Source organism: Ambystoma mexicanum, chromosome 6q (assembly GCF_040938575.1).
Source record: "Ambystoma mexicanum isolate Mex_15411 chromosome 6q, UKY_AmexF1_1, whole genome shotgun sequence".
Classification (NCBI taxonomy): domain Eukaryota; kingdom Metazoa; phylum Chordata; class Amphibia; order Caudata; family Ambystomatidae; genus Ambystoma; species Ambystoma mexicanum.
In genome coordinates this window covers 1,524,375,982-1,524,392,441 of record NC_090937.1, presented here as the reverse complement: position 1 = coordinate 1,524,392,441, position 16,460 = coordinate 1,524,375,982, and the positions used below count along the sequence as shown (strand labels likewise).

Sequence of the window (16,460 nt, the reverse complement as noted above, 5' to 3'; positions counted from 1 at the left end):
GCCTGCCTGCCTGCCTGCGTGCGTTCGAGTTCCACACAGGGCAAAGAGGCGCGTGCCCGCGCGGCCGTTTGTGTCTAGCGCGCACCCGTCTCGCGTTGCAAACGGGGCCCATCTACCGCTCGGGGCCTATGGCGTCAGCGCCTGGAGATGACAGCAGCCGCTCTACTTCTGTGCACGTGGCCTTCCCGTTCGGAACTGCTGATGCTGGCAGGTGCGATGGAGCCAAGTGACAGAACGCCACAGTGGCAGGGCGGCCGATCCCGCCCAGGCCCGCGGACTAGGGGGGAGGAGGATGAGGAGGAGGAGGGAGGCGGAGCCGCGCAGGGGCGCGTCACAGAGGCGGTGACAGCCACCGGCCCGCCCGCCTGCCTGCCTGCCCGGCCGGCAGGGCTCTGCCCGCCCTCTTTCACTGGCGCTTCCCCCCGCCTGCTCCATCTGGGGGGAGAGGGGAGGGCAGAGGGCCCTGGGAAGGGAGTGTAGGGTAAGGCGAGTGGGAGGGGAAGGAGGAGGAGTGAACGGGGAAGAGGGGTGTACACACAGACAGGCGAGGGACCACCGAGGAAGGGGAGGGGGGGTGGCCGAGACTGACAGGCGTGGGGAAGGAGCTGACAGAAAAGAGGGGGAGGGGTCGAGTGAAGAGGGGTTACACGGTGAAGAGGAGGGACCGGGCAAGGAATAAGGAGCCGACGAGAGGAGGGGTCCAAGGAGGAGGGACCAGGAGGGGCCACACTTTGAATACCCAAGAGCAGCACCTCGGCCGCTGAGGCTGGTTAGAGCTCAGCACACACGGGCAGCGGCGGCTGTGGAGCGTAGCGGGAGCTCAGGCAGCACCGGCAGCGGCGGCAGGGAGCGGAGAGGCGGCTGCAGGGCACGGACAGCGCCGCCAGGGCAGGGGGAGTCGGAGGCAGCAGCGCCCGCACCACTTCCAGACCGAGCTCAAGATTGGAGAAAGGTACACGACCTGTATGGCCCGTTACATCTGCTGGCTAGACTTTGGTTATGCCCCCGCCCCCACACCCCCTTCCCGTTTCTCAGATGGTTCTGTCTCCAATAACCCCCTCGACCCCCGCCCCCCCATTTATACCGCTGTCCCTGGCATCAATACTTGCCTGTCATTGCATGGCCCGCTTTTTTTAATACACCACCCTCTGACCCGCGTCCACAAGAACCGCCTTTGACTTGTATGCAATCCCTATATATCTACTACAGCTGTTATGCAGTAAGTCTTATATCGAGCAGTTATGTGTGTGTGTGTGCGCTGTTCTTGCTGCAATCCTTAATACCGCCCTGCCAATGCAGCCCCTTCAGCTCCGTGTTACTTCCGATGCCTGCCTTTCTCCTGTGGCACCCCGTCTGTGTTTCGCGTTTACCCTCCTGTATGCCTCGAGTATACCGCTCCACCCGATATGTCTCTGGGTCCTTTTGCACCTCTCCACCTTCATTACCTCCTGTGTTCATTCCCACGTTCAGTTTCCCAGTGTCCCCTCCCCCTGCCATGCATTTGCCCTGCCACTTCGGGCTTCACCTTGTTAACCTCAGCTGCCCATGGTGCTCTATTTACACCTGCTCGAGCAGAGCTTTTTTAGAACCCCCCCCCCTCCCCCAGCACCCCTTTATAGTCACAGCAGCGTGGAGGCGAGCGAGGCGTGTTTATTTCTATGCCCCCCCGGCTCCTTGGCATTGCCACCACACACGGGCTGGTGCTGTAAACAGAACAGGGAAATATACACCTTGGCTGACGTCCTTATGGCGGAAGAAGGGCAGACGGGCCATAGGAAAAGCACCCTTGCACACGGATGCCGGGCTTTACCTGGAAGTTGCCCCCTCGCTATATTAGCGGGCATCCCTAGCCATCGAATTTGGTCCGCGATCGTGGGCTGTCATCATTAGTGCCGAGACACGGCCACTCTGTCTGCTCCCACGCCGTCCTGGCAATAAGATGCGCTACCCGGAATAGCTGCTCTCGGCAATTCTATTGCGTTGGCCTGAGAATACGCAGGCGGTCCGTATTTTGCTGCAACGCGTTGTCTGTCTGTCACGCAGGAGCGTGGTGCCTTTATCGGCGTATGCACACGGCCTCTGTTGCAACCATCAGTGCATCGTCTTCCATTGATTATAAGGTTGCAAGTGATGTCTGCGTTTTGAGGGGATGTGTTGTACACCTTTCTTGACTGTACACCGTGCACAGCTGGTCCTTATTTAGTTGACGTGTGCGTTAAAATAGGTCCGACACCCACATAATCCCTGTGTTCAAGCCGCCAGTCTACTCATATACACAGGAGCCTTCTGTTGTTTTGGGTATATGATTGAAGTGGACTTTACATCTGTAATGCAGTCCAGGAAACGTGCCCTTTACCGTTGTGCATAACATTGCAGATGTACTTGTATAGCACAGTCCACCCCCCCATGCATTTTGGCGCTAATAACATGATTTTTGTGTCACAACTCAATGCTACTGGTTTTGATCAAACTGTGGATAAAGGGCTAAGTGTACATACCAGAATTCAAACGTGTTAGGGAGAATTCTCATAAATGGCTAATTTCCCTTACCTAAAGAGTCCCCCAGCAGCTTTGCTGGATTTCTAGGATTTATTTCTTTCACCTAGTAAGAGTGTGAACCTTTTTTCCCCACTCACATGTGTTTTGCTGTGTGTATTTTTACTGTTTGTGTGATCTTGGGCACTGGAGCCTCACCTACTCCATGTGCACCACTTTTTGTGTGTTGCACAGCACCTTCAGTGCAGTGACACAGGGTTGTCTTTGAGACTTCCCACTGACTCCTGTCCCCCAGAAACATGTAAAGTTGCCATTAACTTTATATAGTCACTTTAAACTGCAGACCCAGTACACCCTATCTTACATGGAAAGGGTTAATTCTTATCCCTTTTTGTCTGTGCCTCTTGGAGCCTTGTTTCGCTCCCTTAACTTTAAGGATTGGCTGGTGGCAGTGGTAACTACCCTAACTTTCCTACCGCGATTATCTTATATAAAAGTGGTATTGTTCCAGGCTATTATAGTAGCCTCGAACATAAACCCGCTTCACCAAATATATTTTATTTTGGTTCCTGCTAGGTTTGTTCGCCATTTCTTTTTTTTAAAGTCTTTCTCGTGTTTTTCTCTGCGCGCCAAAACGGGGATGATTCCTTTGTTTGCTGTCTTTACGCGGGCTTCTGCACAGAAGCCCTCCTTTAGGCACCTGATAGTCTAGAGGGACAGGATGTGAGGGAGGGAACTTCGGACCCCTGCCATGGGTTGCCTTAGTAACCCAAGTCACACTCTTGTCTTATTGGCTAAGGGGACTGGCCTTGCCAGGCCAGCCACTCTGCTGTCAGGCTGTGTGAATGGGGGAAAACTGCATAAAAGTAGGTTTCTGGGACTGGAAGAGCAGAGTTGCCACTGGAATGAAAGAACCAATGAGGAACTGGAAGAAGAGGACCCCCTACCACAACTGAACCGCCCGGTGAAGCCGTGCTGCAGGTCTGAATCTCCAAATCCGACGACAGAGAAGATCCTCCAGGAAACCTTTTCCCGTGAGCTGGTGGGACCAACCAGTTCGCCCAAACTAAAAGCTAGGACCCCTCCTCTGGTCGAATTCGCTGTGCAGAGCTACAGTGGGCCGGATAGCCAGGAAGGTCGGACCCTGCTTGGGTTTTAAGGAGTGCACCTTTTATTCGTTGATTTGCTCTGCTGCTGGTTTCTTCCCTGGGTGGCGCAGGACCCTCCAGTCTTCCTACTTCGTGTCAGTCCAACAGTCGCTTCAAGAACCGTGAGCCTGCAGGAACCACCAGGAACGTCAGCCTCGGCTACAGCTCCCTCTCCTTTTTAAAGGTACTGTGCAAATCCGGTTGTCAGTTTCGGTCAGCCGCGGTGAAAGTGCTTGAAATCTTTCTCCAATCCAAAGGATTGTCCTTCTCTTCTCTTTGAACTAACTTTTCCACCAACCAACCTCGTCCGGAATCTGTGCCACAAACTTTGTACCGCAAACTACCCTGATTTGTGTGATCTTGAGCAAAAGACTCTTGTCCTATTGACTTTGGCCTTTTGGCCTTAAGCCTTTTCTATCTGATATCCTCACTGTAGTCTCTCTTGTTCTATTGCCCCGATTACTTACCTGTTGGTTTTGCCTAATTTCTTAACTTCTTTCCTTCCCTTGTAAATTGCTGGAGTGCCATTTTGTTCCCACTTCATTTTGTGAGCTTAACTTGTCTGGAATTTAAGGGAAGTGATGTGGTGTATTTATGATTGTGATTTTTGACTTGCTTAGAAAGGTGAACTGTTATAAAACTGATAAGTAAATACATATGTTTTTACTTAGAAACCTTGAGTCAGTGTTTGCCTGAACCATAGTAACTGCTGCCCTTTGTGTAACTCTTGTACTGCTCACTTAATCTTGAGATAAGTCTGGCTGCTCCGTTACTGCTACCACTATAACTGTGTAGTACAGGCTTGTATCAAAGGTGAAATTGTGTGTCACTTGTAGTGTTCCCAAAGGGTACTGCATATAATACTGCCTAACAAAACGTAGGCCACACACTCCCTGTATTGGCCTACTGAGCCATAAATGATTTGCAATTCTTGTAGCTTCTTAGTATAATGCCAACCTTTGTGACTGTGAGTCACCTCCAATGCATTGCGTGCCTGCATAAAAGCTGAAACATTGATTTTCGTCATACTGGACGCTGGAAAAAGGGTGACTCACTTACCATTAGGGAACGTGCCTTAATCACTGAAAGTCCTGTGTGTCGCATGCTATGCTTTCGAGGAAAAGATCTATTGGTGCGTTGAGTGGATATACCGTACCCGCTTTTTGTGTATGTAGCTCATGAGACCATTCTCTTGATCTGAGATATTTTATTTGTATTGCGCTCATACACAAGTGTTTCAGAGTGTGACGAGGCAAGGGAGGACAAAAACAATAATCTTACTAGGGCTAGTTACATTGAGAACGCGCAAGTGCAGGGGAGGGGGTAAAGTGGTAAGTGCTGAGCAAGGGATAAAAAACACAACAGGTAGTGCAGCCACAAGGTGGCAAGTGCAAGGTTAAAGCACAGACAAGGGGTGTCCGATAAGTGCAGGTAAGGGAACTGTGGGGTTGCAGATACCGATCCAAGTACAAGGGTTGCCGGGATCGAGTGCACGTGTGGGGCAGGGTGGTGAGTGGTTTCAACCCAGCACTCGGAACTAAGTCAATGCCTAGCGTGAGATGCCCAGCTGGAACCCTTAATTTATATATTTTTATGTCAAAAGTTTTTATTTCTGGACGATGTACCCTTACAACCCCCCTCTCTTTGCTCTTTGAATTCTCCCCCCCCCTCCCCGGACTCACTGAACCAGGAAGTAGGTTGTTTTGAAAACTTAAAAGATGTATTTGAAGAATTGAACTATATATATATATCACACTTTTATGAATATGAACAATATCTATCACACGTATTAATCTTTTTATACACTGATCAGCAATGGTTGATATCACAACAATCTCTTTAATCAATAGGAGTATGGGTGTGAAGAATAATGTAGCAGAGAATAACTTTATGTGGGTTCAATGAAATGCAATGATAAGAAATTAATGCAGCACAGAAATAAAACTTGATATGAAGTCAGTCAAAGACAATGTAATCACTCTTTCCCCCTGTTATTACTCAATCCCCCCTAATAGGCAGTATGAAGAGATGGAATGAGGACACACAGGTTTCTGGAATACAATTAACAAATGCAGTTTCAATCCCTATCCCCCAGCAAGCTTGGAGAACAGGAATGATTTTAAACAGGTCAAATGCTTTTGAATGTGATTTGAAATGAATGAAAAAATGCTAAAAATGACTTTAATTCGCTAAATGGGATTCAAAACTAGTGGGAGCCGCTTTGGATAGGTTTAGGTAGACACTAGCAATGATGTAACAGATAGGAAGCTGAATTCAAAGATTGCATGCAAGAAATAGCAATTTTATATGGAATGAAATTGAGCCAAATGCAGAATTGCGGCAAACTTTTCAGAGCACGAGAAATGCGATTACAGAAAAATTATAAGGAGTTGGAGTGGAGTTGGTTTGTTTGAAAGCTGAGGATGTTAGCTTCAATTTGACATTTACAATTTGTTTCTAGCATGTACGGTTCAAAAGTTAGAGGTATTAGTAAAGGTCGATTTTTCTCAAGAGTCAAGATTTCAAATGAGAGATGCGCTGTTGAAGATTACAAACAAGGATTTCTTAACACCAAGGGGCTATGAAGATGCGAGATACCAATGGTACAGCCACCAGTCAGATGCGCCTCTGTCTGATCTTTGTCCGCTGCGACACTTGCCTTCTTCAGCAACTATATTAGCGCAAAGATGATTTATCACAGGATTATGTGGATGAGAGAAGGATTCAGAATAGACAAAAGAGATTCTATAATACAATCTGGATATGTTGGGTTGGATGATAACTTAAAACTAAGAGATGGCAGTGGCCAGTTCTATGCTAAATACTCACAACTATGGGTTGGAATGGGCCGTCAAGATCTGGTCAAAGGTTTGGACGGTAATTTGCTCGCCACCGGACAGGTCTCGGGTGCTTGGTTCTGCTCCCAGCAAGGCAGCAAGTCTCTGTGCGGCCTCTGGTTCTGGATCTAACGGGCTGGTTCTGGGCACAGCTCTGCTCTACTGGTTTGGATCTCTGGGTTTTAGCAAGGGTTCTTGGCGAGAAGCAGCCAAAACAGCACAGCCAGGCTGTTGAATTGGTTGGGCCCCGTGGAAGTTTGGGGTTCAAATCAGGTTGCAAGATTCTAAAGGCCAGCTGAGAAGGGTTCTGATTTTTTTTGGGGGGGGGGGCTTCTGGATTCCTCTTCAGAGCGAGCGAGAGAGCGATTTTTTTTTTTTTTTTTTTTTTTTTTTTTCTCTCCAAAGTGGTGGGGAGGCTGATTATACTAAGCCCATATACTAAGCCCATCCGCTAGGAAAATCTGCTTGGTCCCAGTATTCCCTCTCTCCTGATTTGAGAAGGATCTCTCCTGATTTGAGAAGGAAATAATGTGTCCTGATGTGTCATAGTGACACTGTGTGTTTATGGTCCAAAGAAAAACCCTCCCCTTTATTTCTACCCAGAAAATCACAATAACACCAACTGGCTAATATTATATATTTACATCCCAAATTAAATAAGACACGGATCTGTCAAGTCCCATCTTTTGAAGAGCTTTGGTTCACAAATGACAGGTTTTCAAGCTTTTGGTTGGTTACTCAGTGTCAGTTCTGTACCAATTTTTTCACATACATGCACATACCATCTGGGCATATTCCTGTAAAGTTTCATATTTTTAACATTATCACAACTGCTACAAAGTCCACATTTTGATAATTCTGCCTCTGAATATCGCACAAGTTCCAGAGTAGTTTCTACTTGCGAGCAACATTTTAATAACCACTAAATTCCATATTTTTACCAGTTCGGCACAATTTTCTATAAGTCCTTTTCTCAAACATATAGTTTCTTCAGTTCCCAATCCACATTTTCAGTTTAGCCCCACCTCCAAGGCTTGGCTGAGCCAGAGATGCAACCTGAGCTTGTTCCTGCCAGGGCTGGTTTCTGTTGACGCCCCAAATTAGCATTTCCTTTCAGTTCAAGAATCCCTTGGTCTCTTAGCAGAGCTACAGGCCAAAGTCCCACTCCCAGTTCCTTTCACACACCCCTGCCAGTTTCTCAGCAGAGCAGGGGGGAAGATTCCTTTGTTGGGTAGAAGGTGTGGAATGTCTTTTGAAGCTCAGTGTGGCTAACTTTAGTCCCTTTTGAAACAATGTTTAAATAGTCTTGTCCTAAAAAAAATTACATTTTTACAAATCTCTTAATTCCAGCCTTTTTAAAATATAGTTTTGAATTGTATCCACCTCTATTGCTTTTGATAGTTCTTTTCCATACTTGGATCTTAATGTAGAAGTTTAAATGACAGTAAGTAAATCGCCAGCTTCTGACACGGGCGAGCAGCGGTATTGCGCCCATTTTTAACATTTTTCCAAGCAAGCATCCTTCAATGTGGATTTTCTTCTTATAAATGTACTTCTGATGACATTGTACTTAGATGGATTCTTGAAGTAAAGTGATTAACACCCAACAAGGAGGTTGGATCTTTTGTGAGGTTTGGGAACCATGATTTTTGCAAATTTAACAGCCAAGGACAACGGTTTTTCAAGCGGCTCTGTGTGTTTCTTGCCATGCAGGACTGCTTTTTCTCAAATTAATTTTCCTCTTTGGGCAGCCAAATGATCGGTTTTGGCAATGGTCTCCTGTGTTACCACTGACATAAGCAAGTGGATTGGCGGCCTATTATTCTGGTTTTCCTGCGCACTTCTGGGTGGTTTTAGCGCGCATAATGCTTTCCAGCGGCCATTCGGAGTTTCATATTTGCAAGCAGTGCACAGTAATGTTGCAGGGCATGGACTAGTGGGTTAAAACATCCCACAGTGGGTAGGGACCTGGGCCTAAATCGTGGGGGGTAACCAGGTGCACGGTGCAGAAGCAACTGCAGAAGAAAAGAGGTGCTACCGGAGATGGTTCTCCTCAAGTTTCAGAGTGGCAGGGAGGCTGTTCCAGAGGGAGGCCCCAGCCGAGGAAAGAGACCTACACCCAACTAGTTGCTTGGAGAAGCGACTGACCCTAAGGGAGTTGGAGCTGAAGGAGCGAAGAGCTTGAGTGGGAAGTTATTTAAGGAGGGAAAGTTGAAGGTATTTTGGACCCAGGCCCCAGAAAGCCTTGTGGACCATACAGAGGGTCTTGAATTTAATCCTTGCAGCCAATGAAGAGATTTCAGGGCTGGAGATGAGATTCCCAGGCCTACCATACGATATTAGGCAAGGAGTTCAATATTTGGTTGCCAGCAGCTTTTGTTTTTAATATTGGTGGCAATTCCTGTCGCGCACATAGTACTTGGTTGAGGAAATGGGAGGGACTTAGAATGCATCCAAAGTAGTGTTTTTCAGTTGGATGCATGCAGACGAAAATGCTGTGGAATTCAAAGAATCTCTACCTATTTTTAGGTCGTTTTTAGTAAAAACGTAGCCTTGCAACCAGCTCTTGTATTTTTAGGCAAGTACAAATATTGTAATTGGTGAAAGAGGGAATTTTTTTTTTTTTTTTTTTTTTCTCCAGAATATGCGTTTAGGTTGCAATTTCCGTACATGTGGCTAAGGGGAGCATTTTAGTCACACAGGTAATCTTCACATTAGGAAACACTGTAGCAGAGGTCCTCTTATGGAAGGTGCTGCTCGTGCCATTGGCCTGAACATATTACCTGAGAGGCTGTTGGTAGCATAAAAGGTCAGACCTATGCATACCTGTTACACTCAGTTTTGCTCTATTGGGAGTGTTGGCCTGATTTATGGTAGGAAGGTATGCTGCGCATCTGCAGCCTTGGGAAATGCATGCTTCCCAGTGCCGTCAGCGAGCTGGTGTCAGGCTTCCATATACCATAAAGTGTGGGGACATGCTGTAGCTGTGGGGTATAGCTACACTACGCTTGAGTTTTTGATGTTTCCCTGGCAATTGTGTGTGTACTTTGTTTGAATGGCAAGAGCGAGTATGCTAGCAATACTGGTCACCTGATGGGAATACATACCCAAGCAGATGTTGGTAGTATATGGTGAAATGCCTGTGCAATGACTAAAAAGGACAAACGAATGCAGTGTATTTTCAAATTAAATCATATAGGATTGCCACAATGCAGCTCCAGATGCCAGTGATAATCAGATGTGATGCTATAGTACACCAACATTATTGGTTAGCTTCTTTGAGTCAAGGCTGTTATAATTATCTACTAAAAACGTATGTATAAAAGGAAGGCGTGCCAACTGGCGTGCGTGTGTCTTGGAAAAATTTTAAACGATTACATATTACAGATGTCCTAAATATTAATTTCTGAATGCGCTGCACTTAAAAAAAAAAAAATATCCTCATATTTCCATCCAGAATGCGCATTCAGAAACGGCAAAGCCATGGACAATGAGGCTTCTACGCACAATGTCCAAAATCTCGAAATTCCATGCGGGGCAAGAGATCTCGTAGGGAACCAGTGTTTCACCTTTAGACATTCTACAGGAGGTGCTGGAAACATACTGCACAATGCAAAACAGTTAGGATCGCAAAAAAAATGCACACACCGGGCCCATAGATTTTCTAAAAGAAATGGTTTCTAAAAGGTTCACTGCTGGTTGATAAGGAATTAGTGACATTTGGAATGGCGAAGAGGTTTAGACCAAGATTTCTGAAGTATTCCTCTTATGATGATGTCACACTAGCTTTTATCTGCACACCTTTTTCTAGAAGTCGCTTTGTATTGATGCCAGGATGTCTAACTCCTCTGGTCTCCTCAATTTTGAGCGTTCTAATCCTACTCCTCTCCGATGCATGTTTTCTTAGCAGTAGACTCCATACAACAGAACAGTGAAACGCAGGCATTTGCCAGTAATTGCCAAATTCTGAGTCGCACAGATTTCCCAGTGCCTAGAGGGAGTGCTCATCCAGAAGTTGAACCCCTGAGGCATGCATGCCACAAGAGCCAAAAGAGGAGTGTGATGCGGCTTCGGGAGTGGTGCTTTGAAGTCAAAATTGGGGAAAGATGGCGTGCAGAACTGGTGCGGTGATGACAGTGCTCTTCCAGGCTGATATGTTCATGGAGCGGTGATGTGCAGAAAACGGCATCCCCGACCAGATGGTTCTCCAGCGTGGTCAGCTAACGGTGCTTAGATGCTGGGGCAGACATGTGAAGCGGGAAGCTGCAGGATTGATGTGCTCCATGCAGCTTCTTGGTATGCCTGGTTAGAATGAGGGGGTGGCACATAGTGTGTTACTTCATAACTTCCATGGATGTCAGATTCGTATCACCTTTTGTACATTATTAATCGCCAGTAAAGCTTTACATGTTTTGTAGAGGTGTAATAATGTAGATAATTATAGATAATTATGCAGAGTCCCAAACAGTTAGTTACATTAGAAGGCCCACCATCGCATGTGGAGTCATAAGTAGTTGTTGGTGTCAAGCTAACCAGTTTCATCTAGGCTGCAAGCAATAGGTACATTGTTCATCTGAGTGGCTCTGTTCTGGGACCCAGCGAACTGCCCCAGTAGCCGTGTTCGTTCAAGACCACTTCTCATAGGCTCCTTCTGTTCTCCACTGGCTGATTTTTCCAGAAACCTCCCAATTGGAAGGTGCTTGCTTTATTTACAAAGTCCTTCTTGGTCTTGACCCTGAACCCTCTTGCCTGCAATATCTTTTTTCCACCACCCTTCAGTAGGGCTCAAAATTTGCATAAACATTGCTAGTGATAGTCCACTCTTTTTAAAGTAAGAAATTTGTGTGCGCTTTGTGTATGTGTAGAATTGAGGTGGACAATGACTCTTTATGGCTGGCTAATGGCCTTCTTTTACCCCTACCCTCCAGGCAACTTCGCTATCCTGATGCCCGGCCTCTACTTCCACTTTTCAGAAATCCAAAGAAGGCAAAGTCTTTTCATACCCTATTGCTAAATTATGCAGTAGTCCCTCCCGCTCCCCACTACACTCCGTGAGAACCATCCACCTTAAGTTCAGGCAGGTGCAGAAAAGTTGCCCTTTCAGAGAATTCTCAGCCATCCTCCCTCAAATACCTATACTAACATAATCGTTTTCCAATATATATGTTTTCTTTTCCATTTCCAACACTGCTCCTATGCTCTGAGGTTTTTGTTGTGGCATCTAATGTGTTACAAGTCTCAGAAAGAAAATCCTGTTTTTATTTCGTGCTCCTAGGCTTGTACTAGTGTGACAACGTTTCCACACAGAGGGTACGTGCTGCAATACCATGCAGCTTTAAAGTTCACTGGGTGCTAAATACTAGGAGGCTGTTATTCAGGTTCCTTCACCACAGCTAACAGAGGGACGTCCTAAAAATTGATCAGACTTTTTGTGAACCGGGGCCAAAGAATGGCATGCAAATGTAGTTGCAATAGGTTAGCGTACAGAACAAGGATGATGTAGAACTTTAATGACATGCCAATCGAAAGGGTCTCAAATACTTTATTAGTGGTTCACTCTGTGTACGATGAACACATTAAACATTCATGAAAATGGTAGTGTACAACTTTAGCAGGATGGGGCTGTGCGTGGCAAATATTTGCTCGTTCTGTATTCCTACCGTGCGAGCTGTGGCAAAGTACTTTGGCCAACTAAGTGTTAGTTTATAGCATTTCGCTTCACCCTTTTGCACACACAATGTGGTATTTTGTCATCATTGGGGGGTATTGCTTCGTTTTACGCTACTGCCATGCAAATAGTTGAAACATTTTTGGGTCACAAAACATGTGTGTTTTAAAGGCATGGTTTAGCGAATCAGTGCTTGACTTTTTTTCTTCTTTAAATGTGCTTAGTGAAATGATATGCAAATACCTAACTTTCACTGTAAATCTATGCCAGCGGAGTAACATTTCTCGGTTATTCATGTGCTTCTCGTGATGTCAATGAGTCATTGTAGATCCTAAAACTAGCCCTGTAACGGTATACTAACGCTCTTTTTAACTAGGTGTACCAAATAGCATATTTATTATTTGACCGAATAATTTGTCAAGTATTCGGCAGAGTAGTTTTAAAAAAATAATCGTAATGTGAACAAAAATGGAACTCCTATTTTAAATGTCTTTCGATGTACACTTATTTCTCTTTATTTTAATCAACATAATTATTTTATGCACAAAAGGCAAAAATGACAACTTATCAAAAAAGCAGGGACCAGATGAATGGAAGGATGTTGCATACGCAAAACCAGTGCTACTCGGTGGCAGATTGCACGGATACAGGCAACAAAATGATACTGAATTTACAGCTGCCATTGCAAACCACACACTTTTGCAATTCACTTTACACCCACAAGAGATTGTAATCTTCCTACCAGCTCACACATAAATCGTTATGTCTCCTGGCTACTCATGCAGTCCATAAATTAAGTTATTGTATTCCATGTCCCTACTATGTTTAAAGAGGGCCTTCCTCTCCCATGTATAAACGTGGGTGAGGAATCGCCAAAAGAGGCCAATGGGGATGGAGCAGTGGTAATCACATGCAGCAAAGAAAGTCTGACGTGTGGATGAATCTTTCCAATCCCTACAAGCTCTAAGAACGCACTTGACTGTTGCGCTGTTGCTCAATTCCACCCAATCTAAATCACGTACACTTGCCCCCACCTCCTTCCCTTGGCGCAGGGGTCTGCAAACTTTGGCACTCCAGATGTTTTGGACTGCAACTTCCATCGTCCTTGGCCAGTATTGCCAATGGTGAGGGATCATGGGAGTCAAAATCGTATGGAGAGCCGCAGGTTGCAGACCACTGCCTTGGCGCAAGTTGATGCAAGGCTCATCTGTTGTGTTTTTTTTTTCCCATCCCACTACACTATTCGATAACCGTGCTCTCTGTGTCCACATAGAAGTATTCTTTCAGACCTTTCCTGTTGGGACAGACTGGCCTACAATGCCTGTTGACTTCGAAGAAACAGCCCACCTGTTAAGTCTTTTCCAAACGTCCCCTTTTACCAAGTTCACCAACAAATAGCTTTTTGGCTATGTTCTATACAGAGTTCTCACACCTATCTCGCTATACTTCCTCTGCACGGCTGGCTCACAGGGAAACTGGAGAGAATACCCAACATGAAGTTCCTCATAGGTCTTTTAGGCACTGGCTTGCCGCTCTGCATGTTAACTGACTGCCCCAGCCGTAGTTGTTTCCACAATGTGCTATGAATTCAAATTTCACATGGACAATCGATGCTCACCTTTGACTCACTCTCATAACTCCCTTTCTCCACTACACAAACATGTGTACTGAAAGCAAGCGTCCCCAAAAGGCATTACCCTCCCCACAATGAGAGGCAATAAAGAACACACCCCAGGAGGGAATGAGACCAAGACCAAGTGCGGGTGAATGTAAAGGGTTTTATCTTAGTCAGAAATAGGGCATGCAAAGGACTCTGCACGTTCCGAGAGTGCTCTCTGACAATAGCAAAGACAGTCTTATTTATTACAAAACTATGTCACACGTACTACACACTATAGGGGACACATAGTCACAGGGATTGGGTGGCGTCGACTAACTATAGGTGAGGTTGTGATCCGCTCCAGGATTGGTGGACGTCCGCATGGTGCCAACGTGGGGTGGATGGGTCAGCTGGGCTCATCGGGATGGGGCTGCCAGGCCAGGCCAGGCGCGGTCAGTGCCGTTGATAGATGGCTGTACTAACATTCTGCCCTTGTGGCCACACACAAACACGCATCCGCTAAAAGATTAGTTGTCCTGTAAATCCTCCAATATGTTACCCTAGGAAATATTAGGAGACAGGAGAAACAACATGCAATGTGGATCTTCAACAATACATCAGTGCACTGTTACTGTTGACCTGTTGACCAGGTGTCATAAACGTGGGTACTTGGTTTGAGGGCACGAGGTGAGCTGTCCTGCCATTCCGTTCTTGTTAGATGTAGTGAAGGATTGTTTTCTGATATGTTAGTACAGGGTTGAATACCTATCTCTCTAAGGCCCATTAACTTGGGGTAAACTGGAGTACTACTGGATCAGTGAGGGCGTGCCTCTGGCCCCTTGAGGCGGTGGGGTTTAGGACCGGGTTGTAAATAATTCATTTGCCCAACCGTGGCGGCCTTGGGTATGGGGGAGGTGAATACTTGAAGCGGGTCCAACGGAATGAGGGGAGGTGAGGATGTGCTGCTCGCGGACCTTGGCTGGAGGAAGGGGAGATGGCCTTGTGTTTATGCGCAATTCTCTGTGCCTGGGCTGCACACTATACAAAACGAGGAGACGTTTAATAAAATTAGTAATATTAGAGTGATTACACAGTTCTAATGTCTATACATTCATGTACTATTTCACACACAACTATGAGCATCTTCGCAGGGTCACATATATCACATAACATCGGTTTAATACGTTTCAGCAATTGCGTCCGGTAGCAGATGGATGACACATGAGGTAGCACTAGGTTTGATTGCGTACTCGGTAGCATGAGAGCAATATGTTCAGCTGTGATTGTACATTTACTGTCTTAGTCATAACATTTAAGCATGTCATACTGTATAATAGACAAGTATTCTCAGTAATGCTTTTTCGCCTTCCTTTGTACATTAGCAGAATCTGTTAGTTAGCACTAGGTGGGCTGTATCAAGCCTGTTGATTGAGTCGTTAAGGCACATGGTATCTTACATGGGCTGGGGTCATTCTTGCTTTATCAGTGCTATGAACGTTTGTCCCTTTCCCGACACCCGTGGTATAATTTTATACACACTCTGTACATGAGGCATTTGGGGAACACGGGCAGGGGTTCATGCAAGGAGGGCATTGATGCCATATATTTTAAATGTTTGGGGTTAGATGCTGGGTCGAGGCCTGTTCTATTGGGATGGTTCTTGTTATTTTCCAGACTTGAACCATGAGTCAGGTCACTTCGGGGACAGTGATGTACTGCGTAAGTTAAATGATACAAGGTAAATGATAGTGTTTGTTCTGCTGGTTGCTCGTGAGAATGGGCCTTCAGCGGATCTGCCATGGGGTGGAGGCGCCGGGGGAGTGCATGGTTCCCTGCGCGCATTAAGCGAGGGCCAAGCTGCAGCTTTTGCAAGCAGACTGTTTCATTGGGGTTTTAGTTGGTAAAATGGAGTCTTGGGGCTTCTAAAATTATGTCTGTGGTGTGTTGCAGTACAATCCGTTTGGCCCTGTGTGTCGATCAGCAGCCCACCGGTCACCTGCGTTCAGGTGCACGGTGGGCCTCTGGCGAGCCACAAGCCTCACGCAGGTGGGACATGTCGGGGTGGGGGTCCCACGGACCTATTCTCCCATACAATACGATGTCTTATATTTAAATAAGGAGTTCTTTCGGATGTTAAATTCCACTCCCTTCTTTAATCTGAACTCCATATCTGCCTACATTAAAATGCGAAGGCAAAGTATTCGGCTTGGAGCCAAATAACAAGAAATCTCATTCGACCGGAGCCGAAAAGCTACTTTCCAGCAGTAATTCGGCCCAATACTTACTCGAAGCTGAAGTTCGGTATACCCCTAGTTTTACACCTACACATTGTTTGGGAATCCAGAGTGAAGATTCCCCCTCAAATTTATTGGAGGATTTATTTGGATAGCCTGTCTGCTGTGAAGCTAAAGGTGCGTTAATCTCTAAATGTGATTACCACTTCTATTATAGTCCCGCCGGACTGGTTTTGGGGGCAGGTAAAACAACCTCCCAAAGCAAGAGAATGGATGGAAAGTAATGTGGATCATTCATCACTTGCTCTCTGCATAACAAATTTACAATGATTTTACTTCTGCAAGCATCGAATAACAAATGTGGTTCTCCAGATGTTTTGCACTAGCACCCCCTCACCATAGACCTTTCTGGCTAGGGCTGATGGGAATTGCAATCCAAAACATTTGGAACACCAAAGGTAGATGAAGACTGTAAAA

At 46.0% G+C, this 16,460-nt stretch overlaps 1 protein-coding gene across 1 annotated transcript in view; it reads left to right on the top strand.

Annotated features, from left to right (window-relative positions):
• Positions 1–371: 371 nt before the first annotated feature.
• SMOX (spermine oxidase) overlaps positions 372–16,460 on the top strand; it is a 255,085-nt gene continuing 238,996 nt past the window's right edge. Inside the window, exon 1 of the mRNA XM_069632218.1 lies at positions 372–952. The gene's annotated coding sequence lies outside the window, so the exon portion shown is untranslated. The remainder of the gene's footprint in view (positions 953–16,460) is intronic.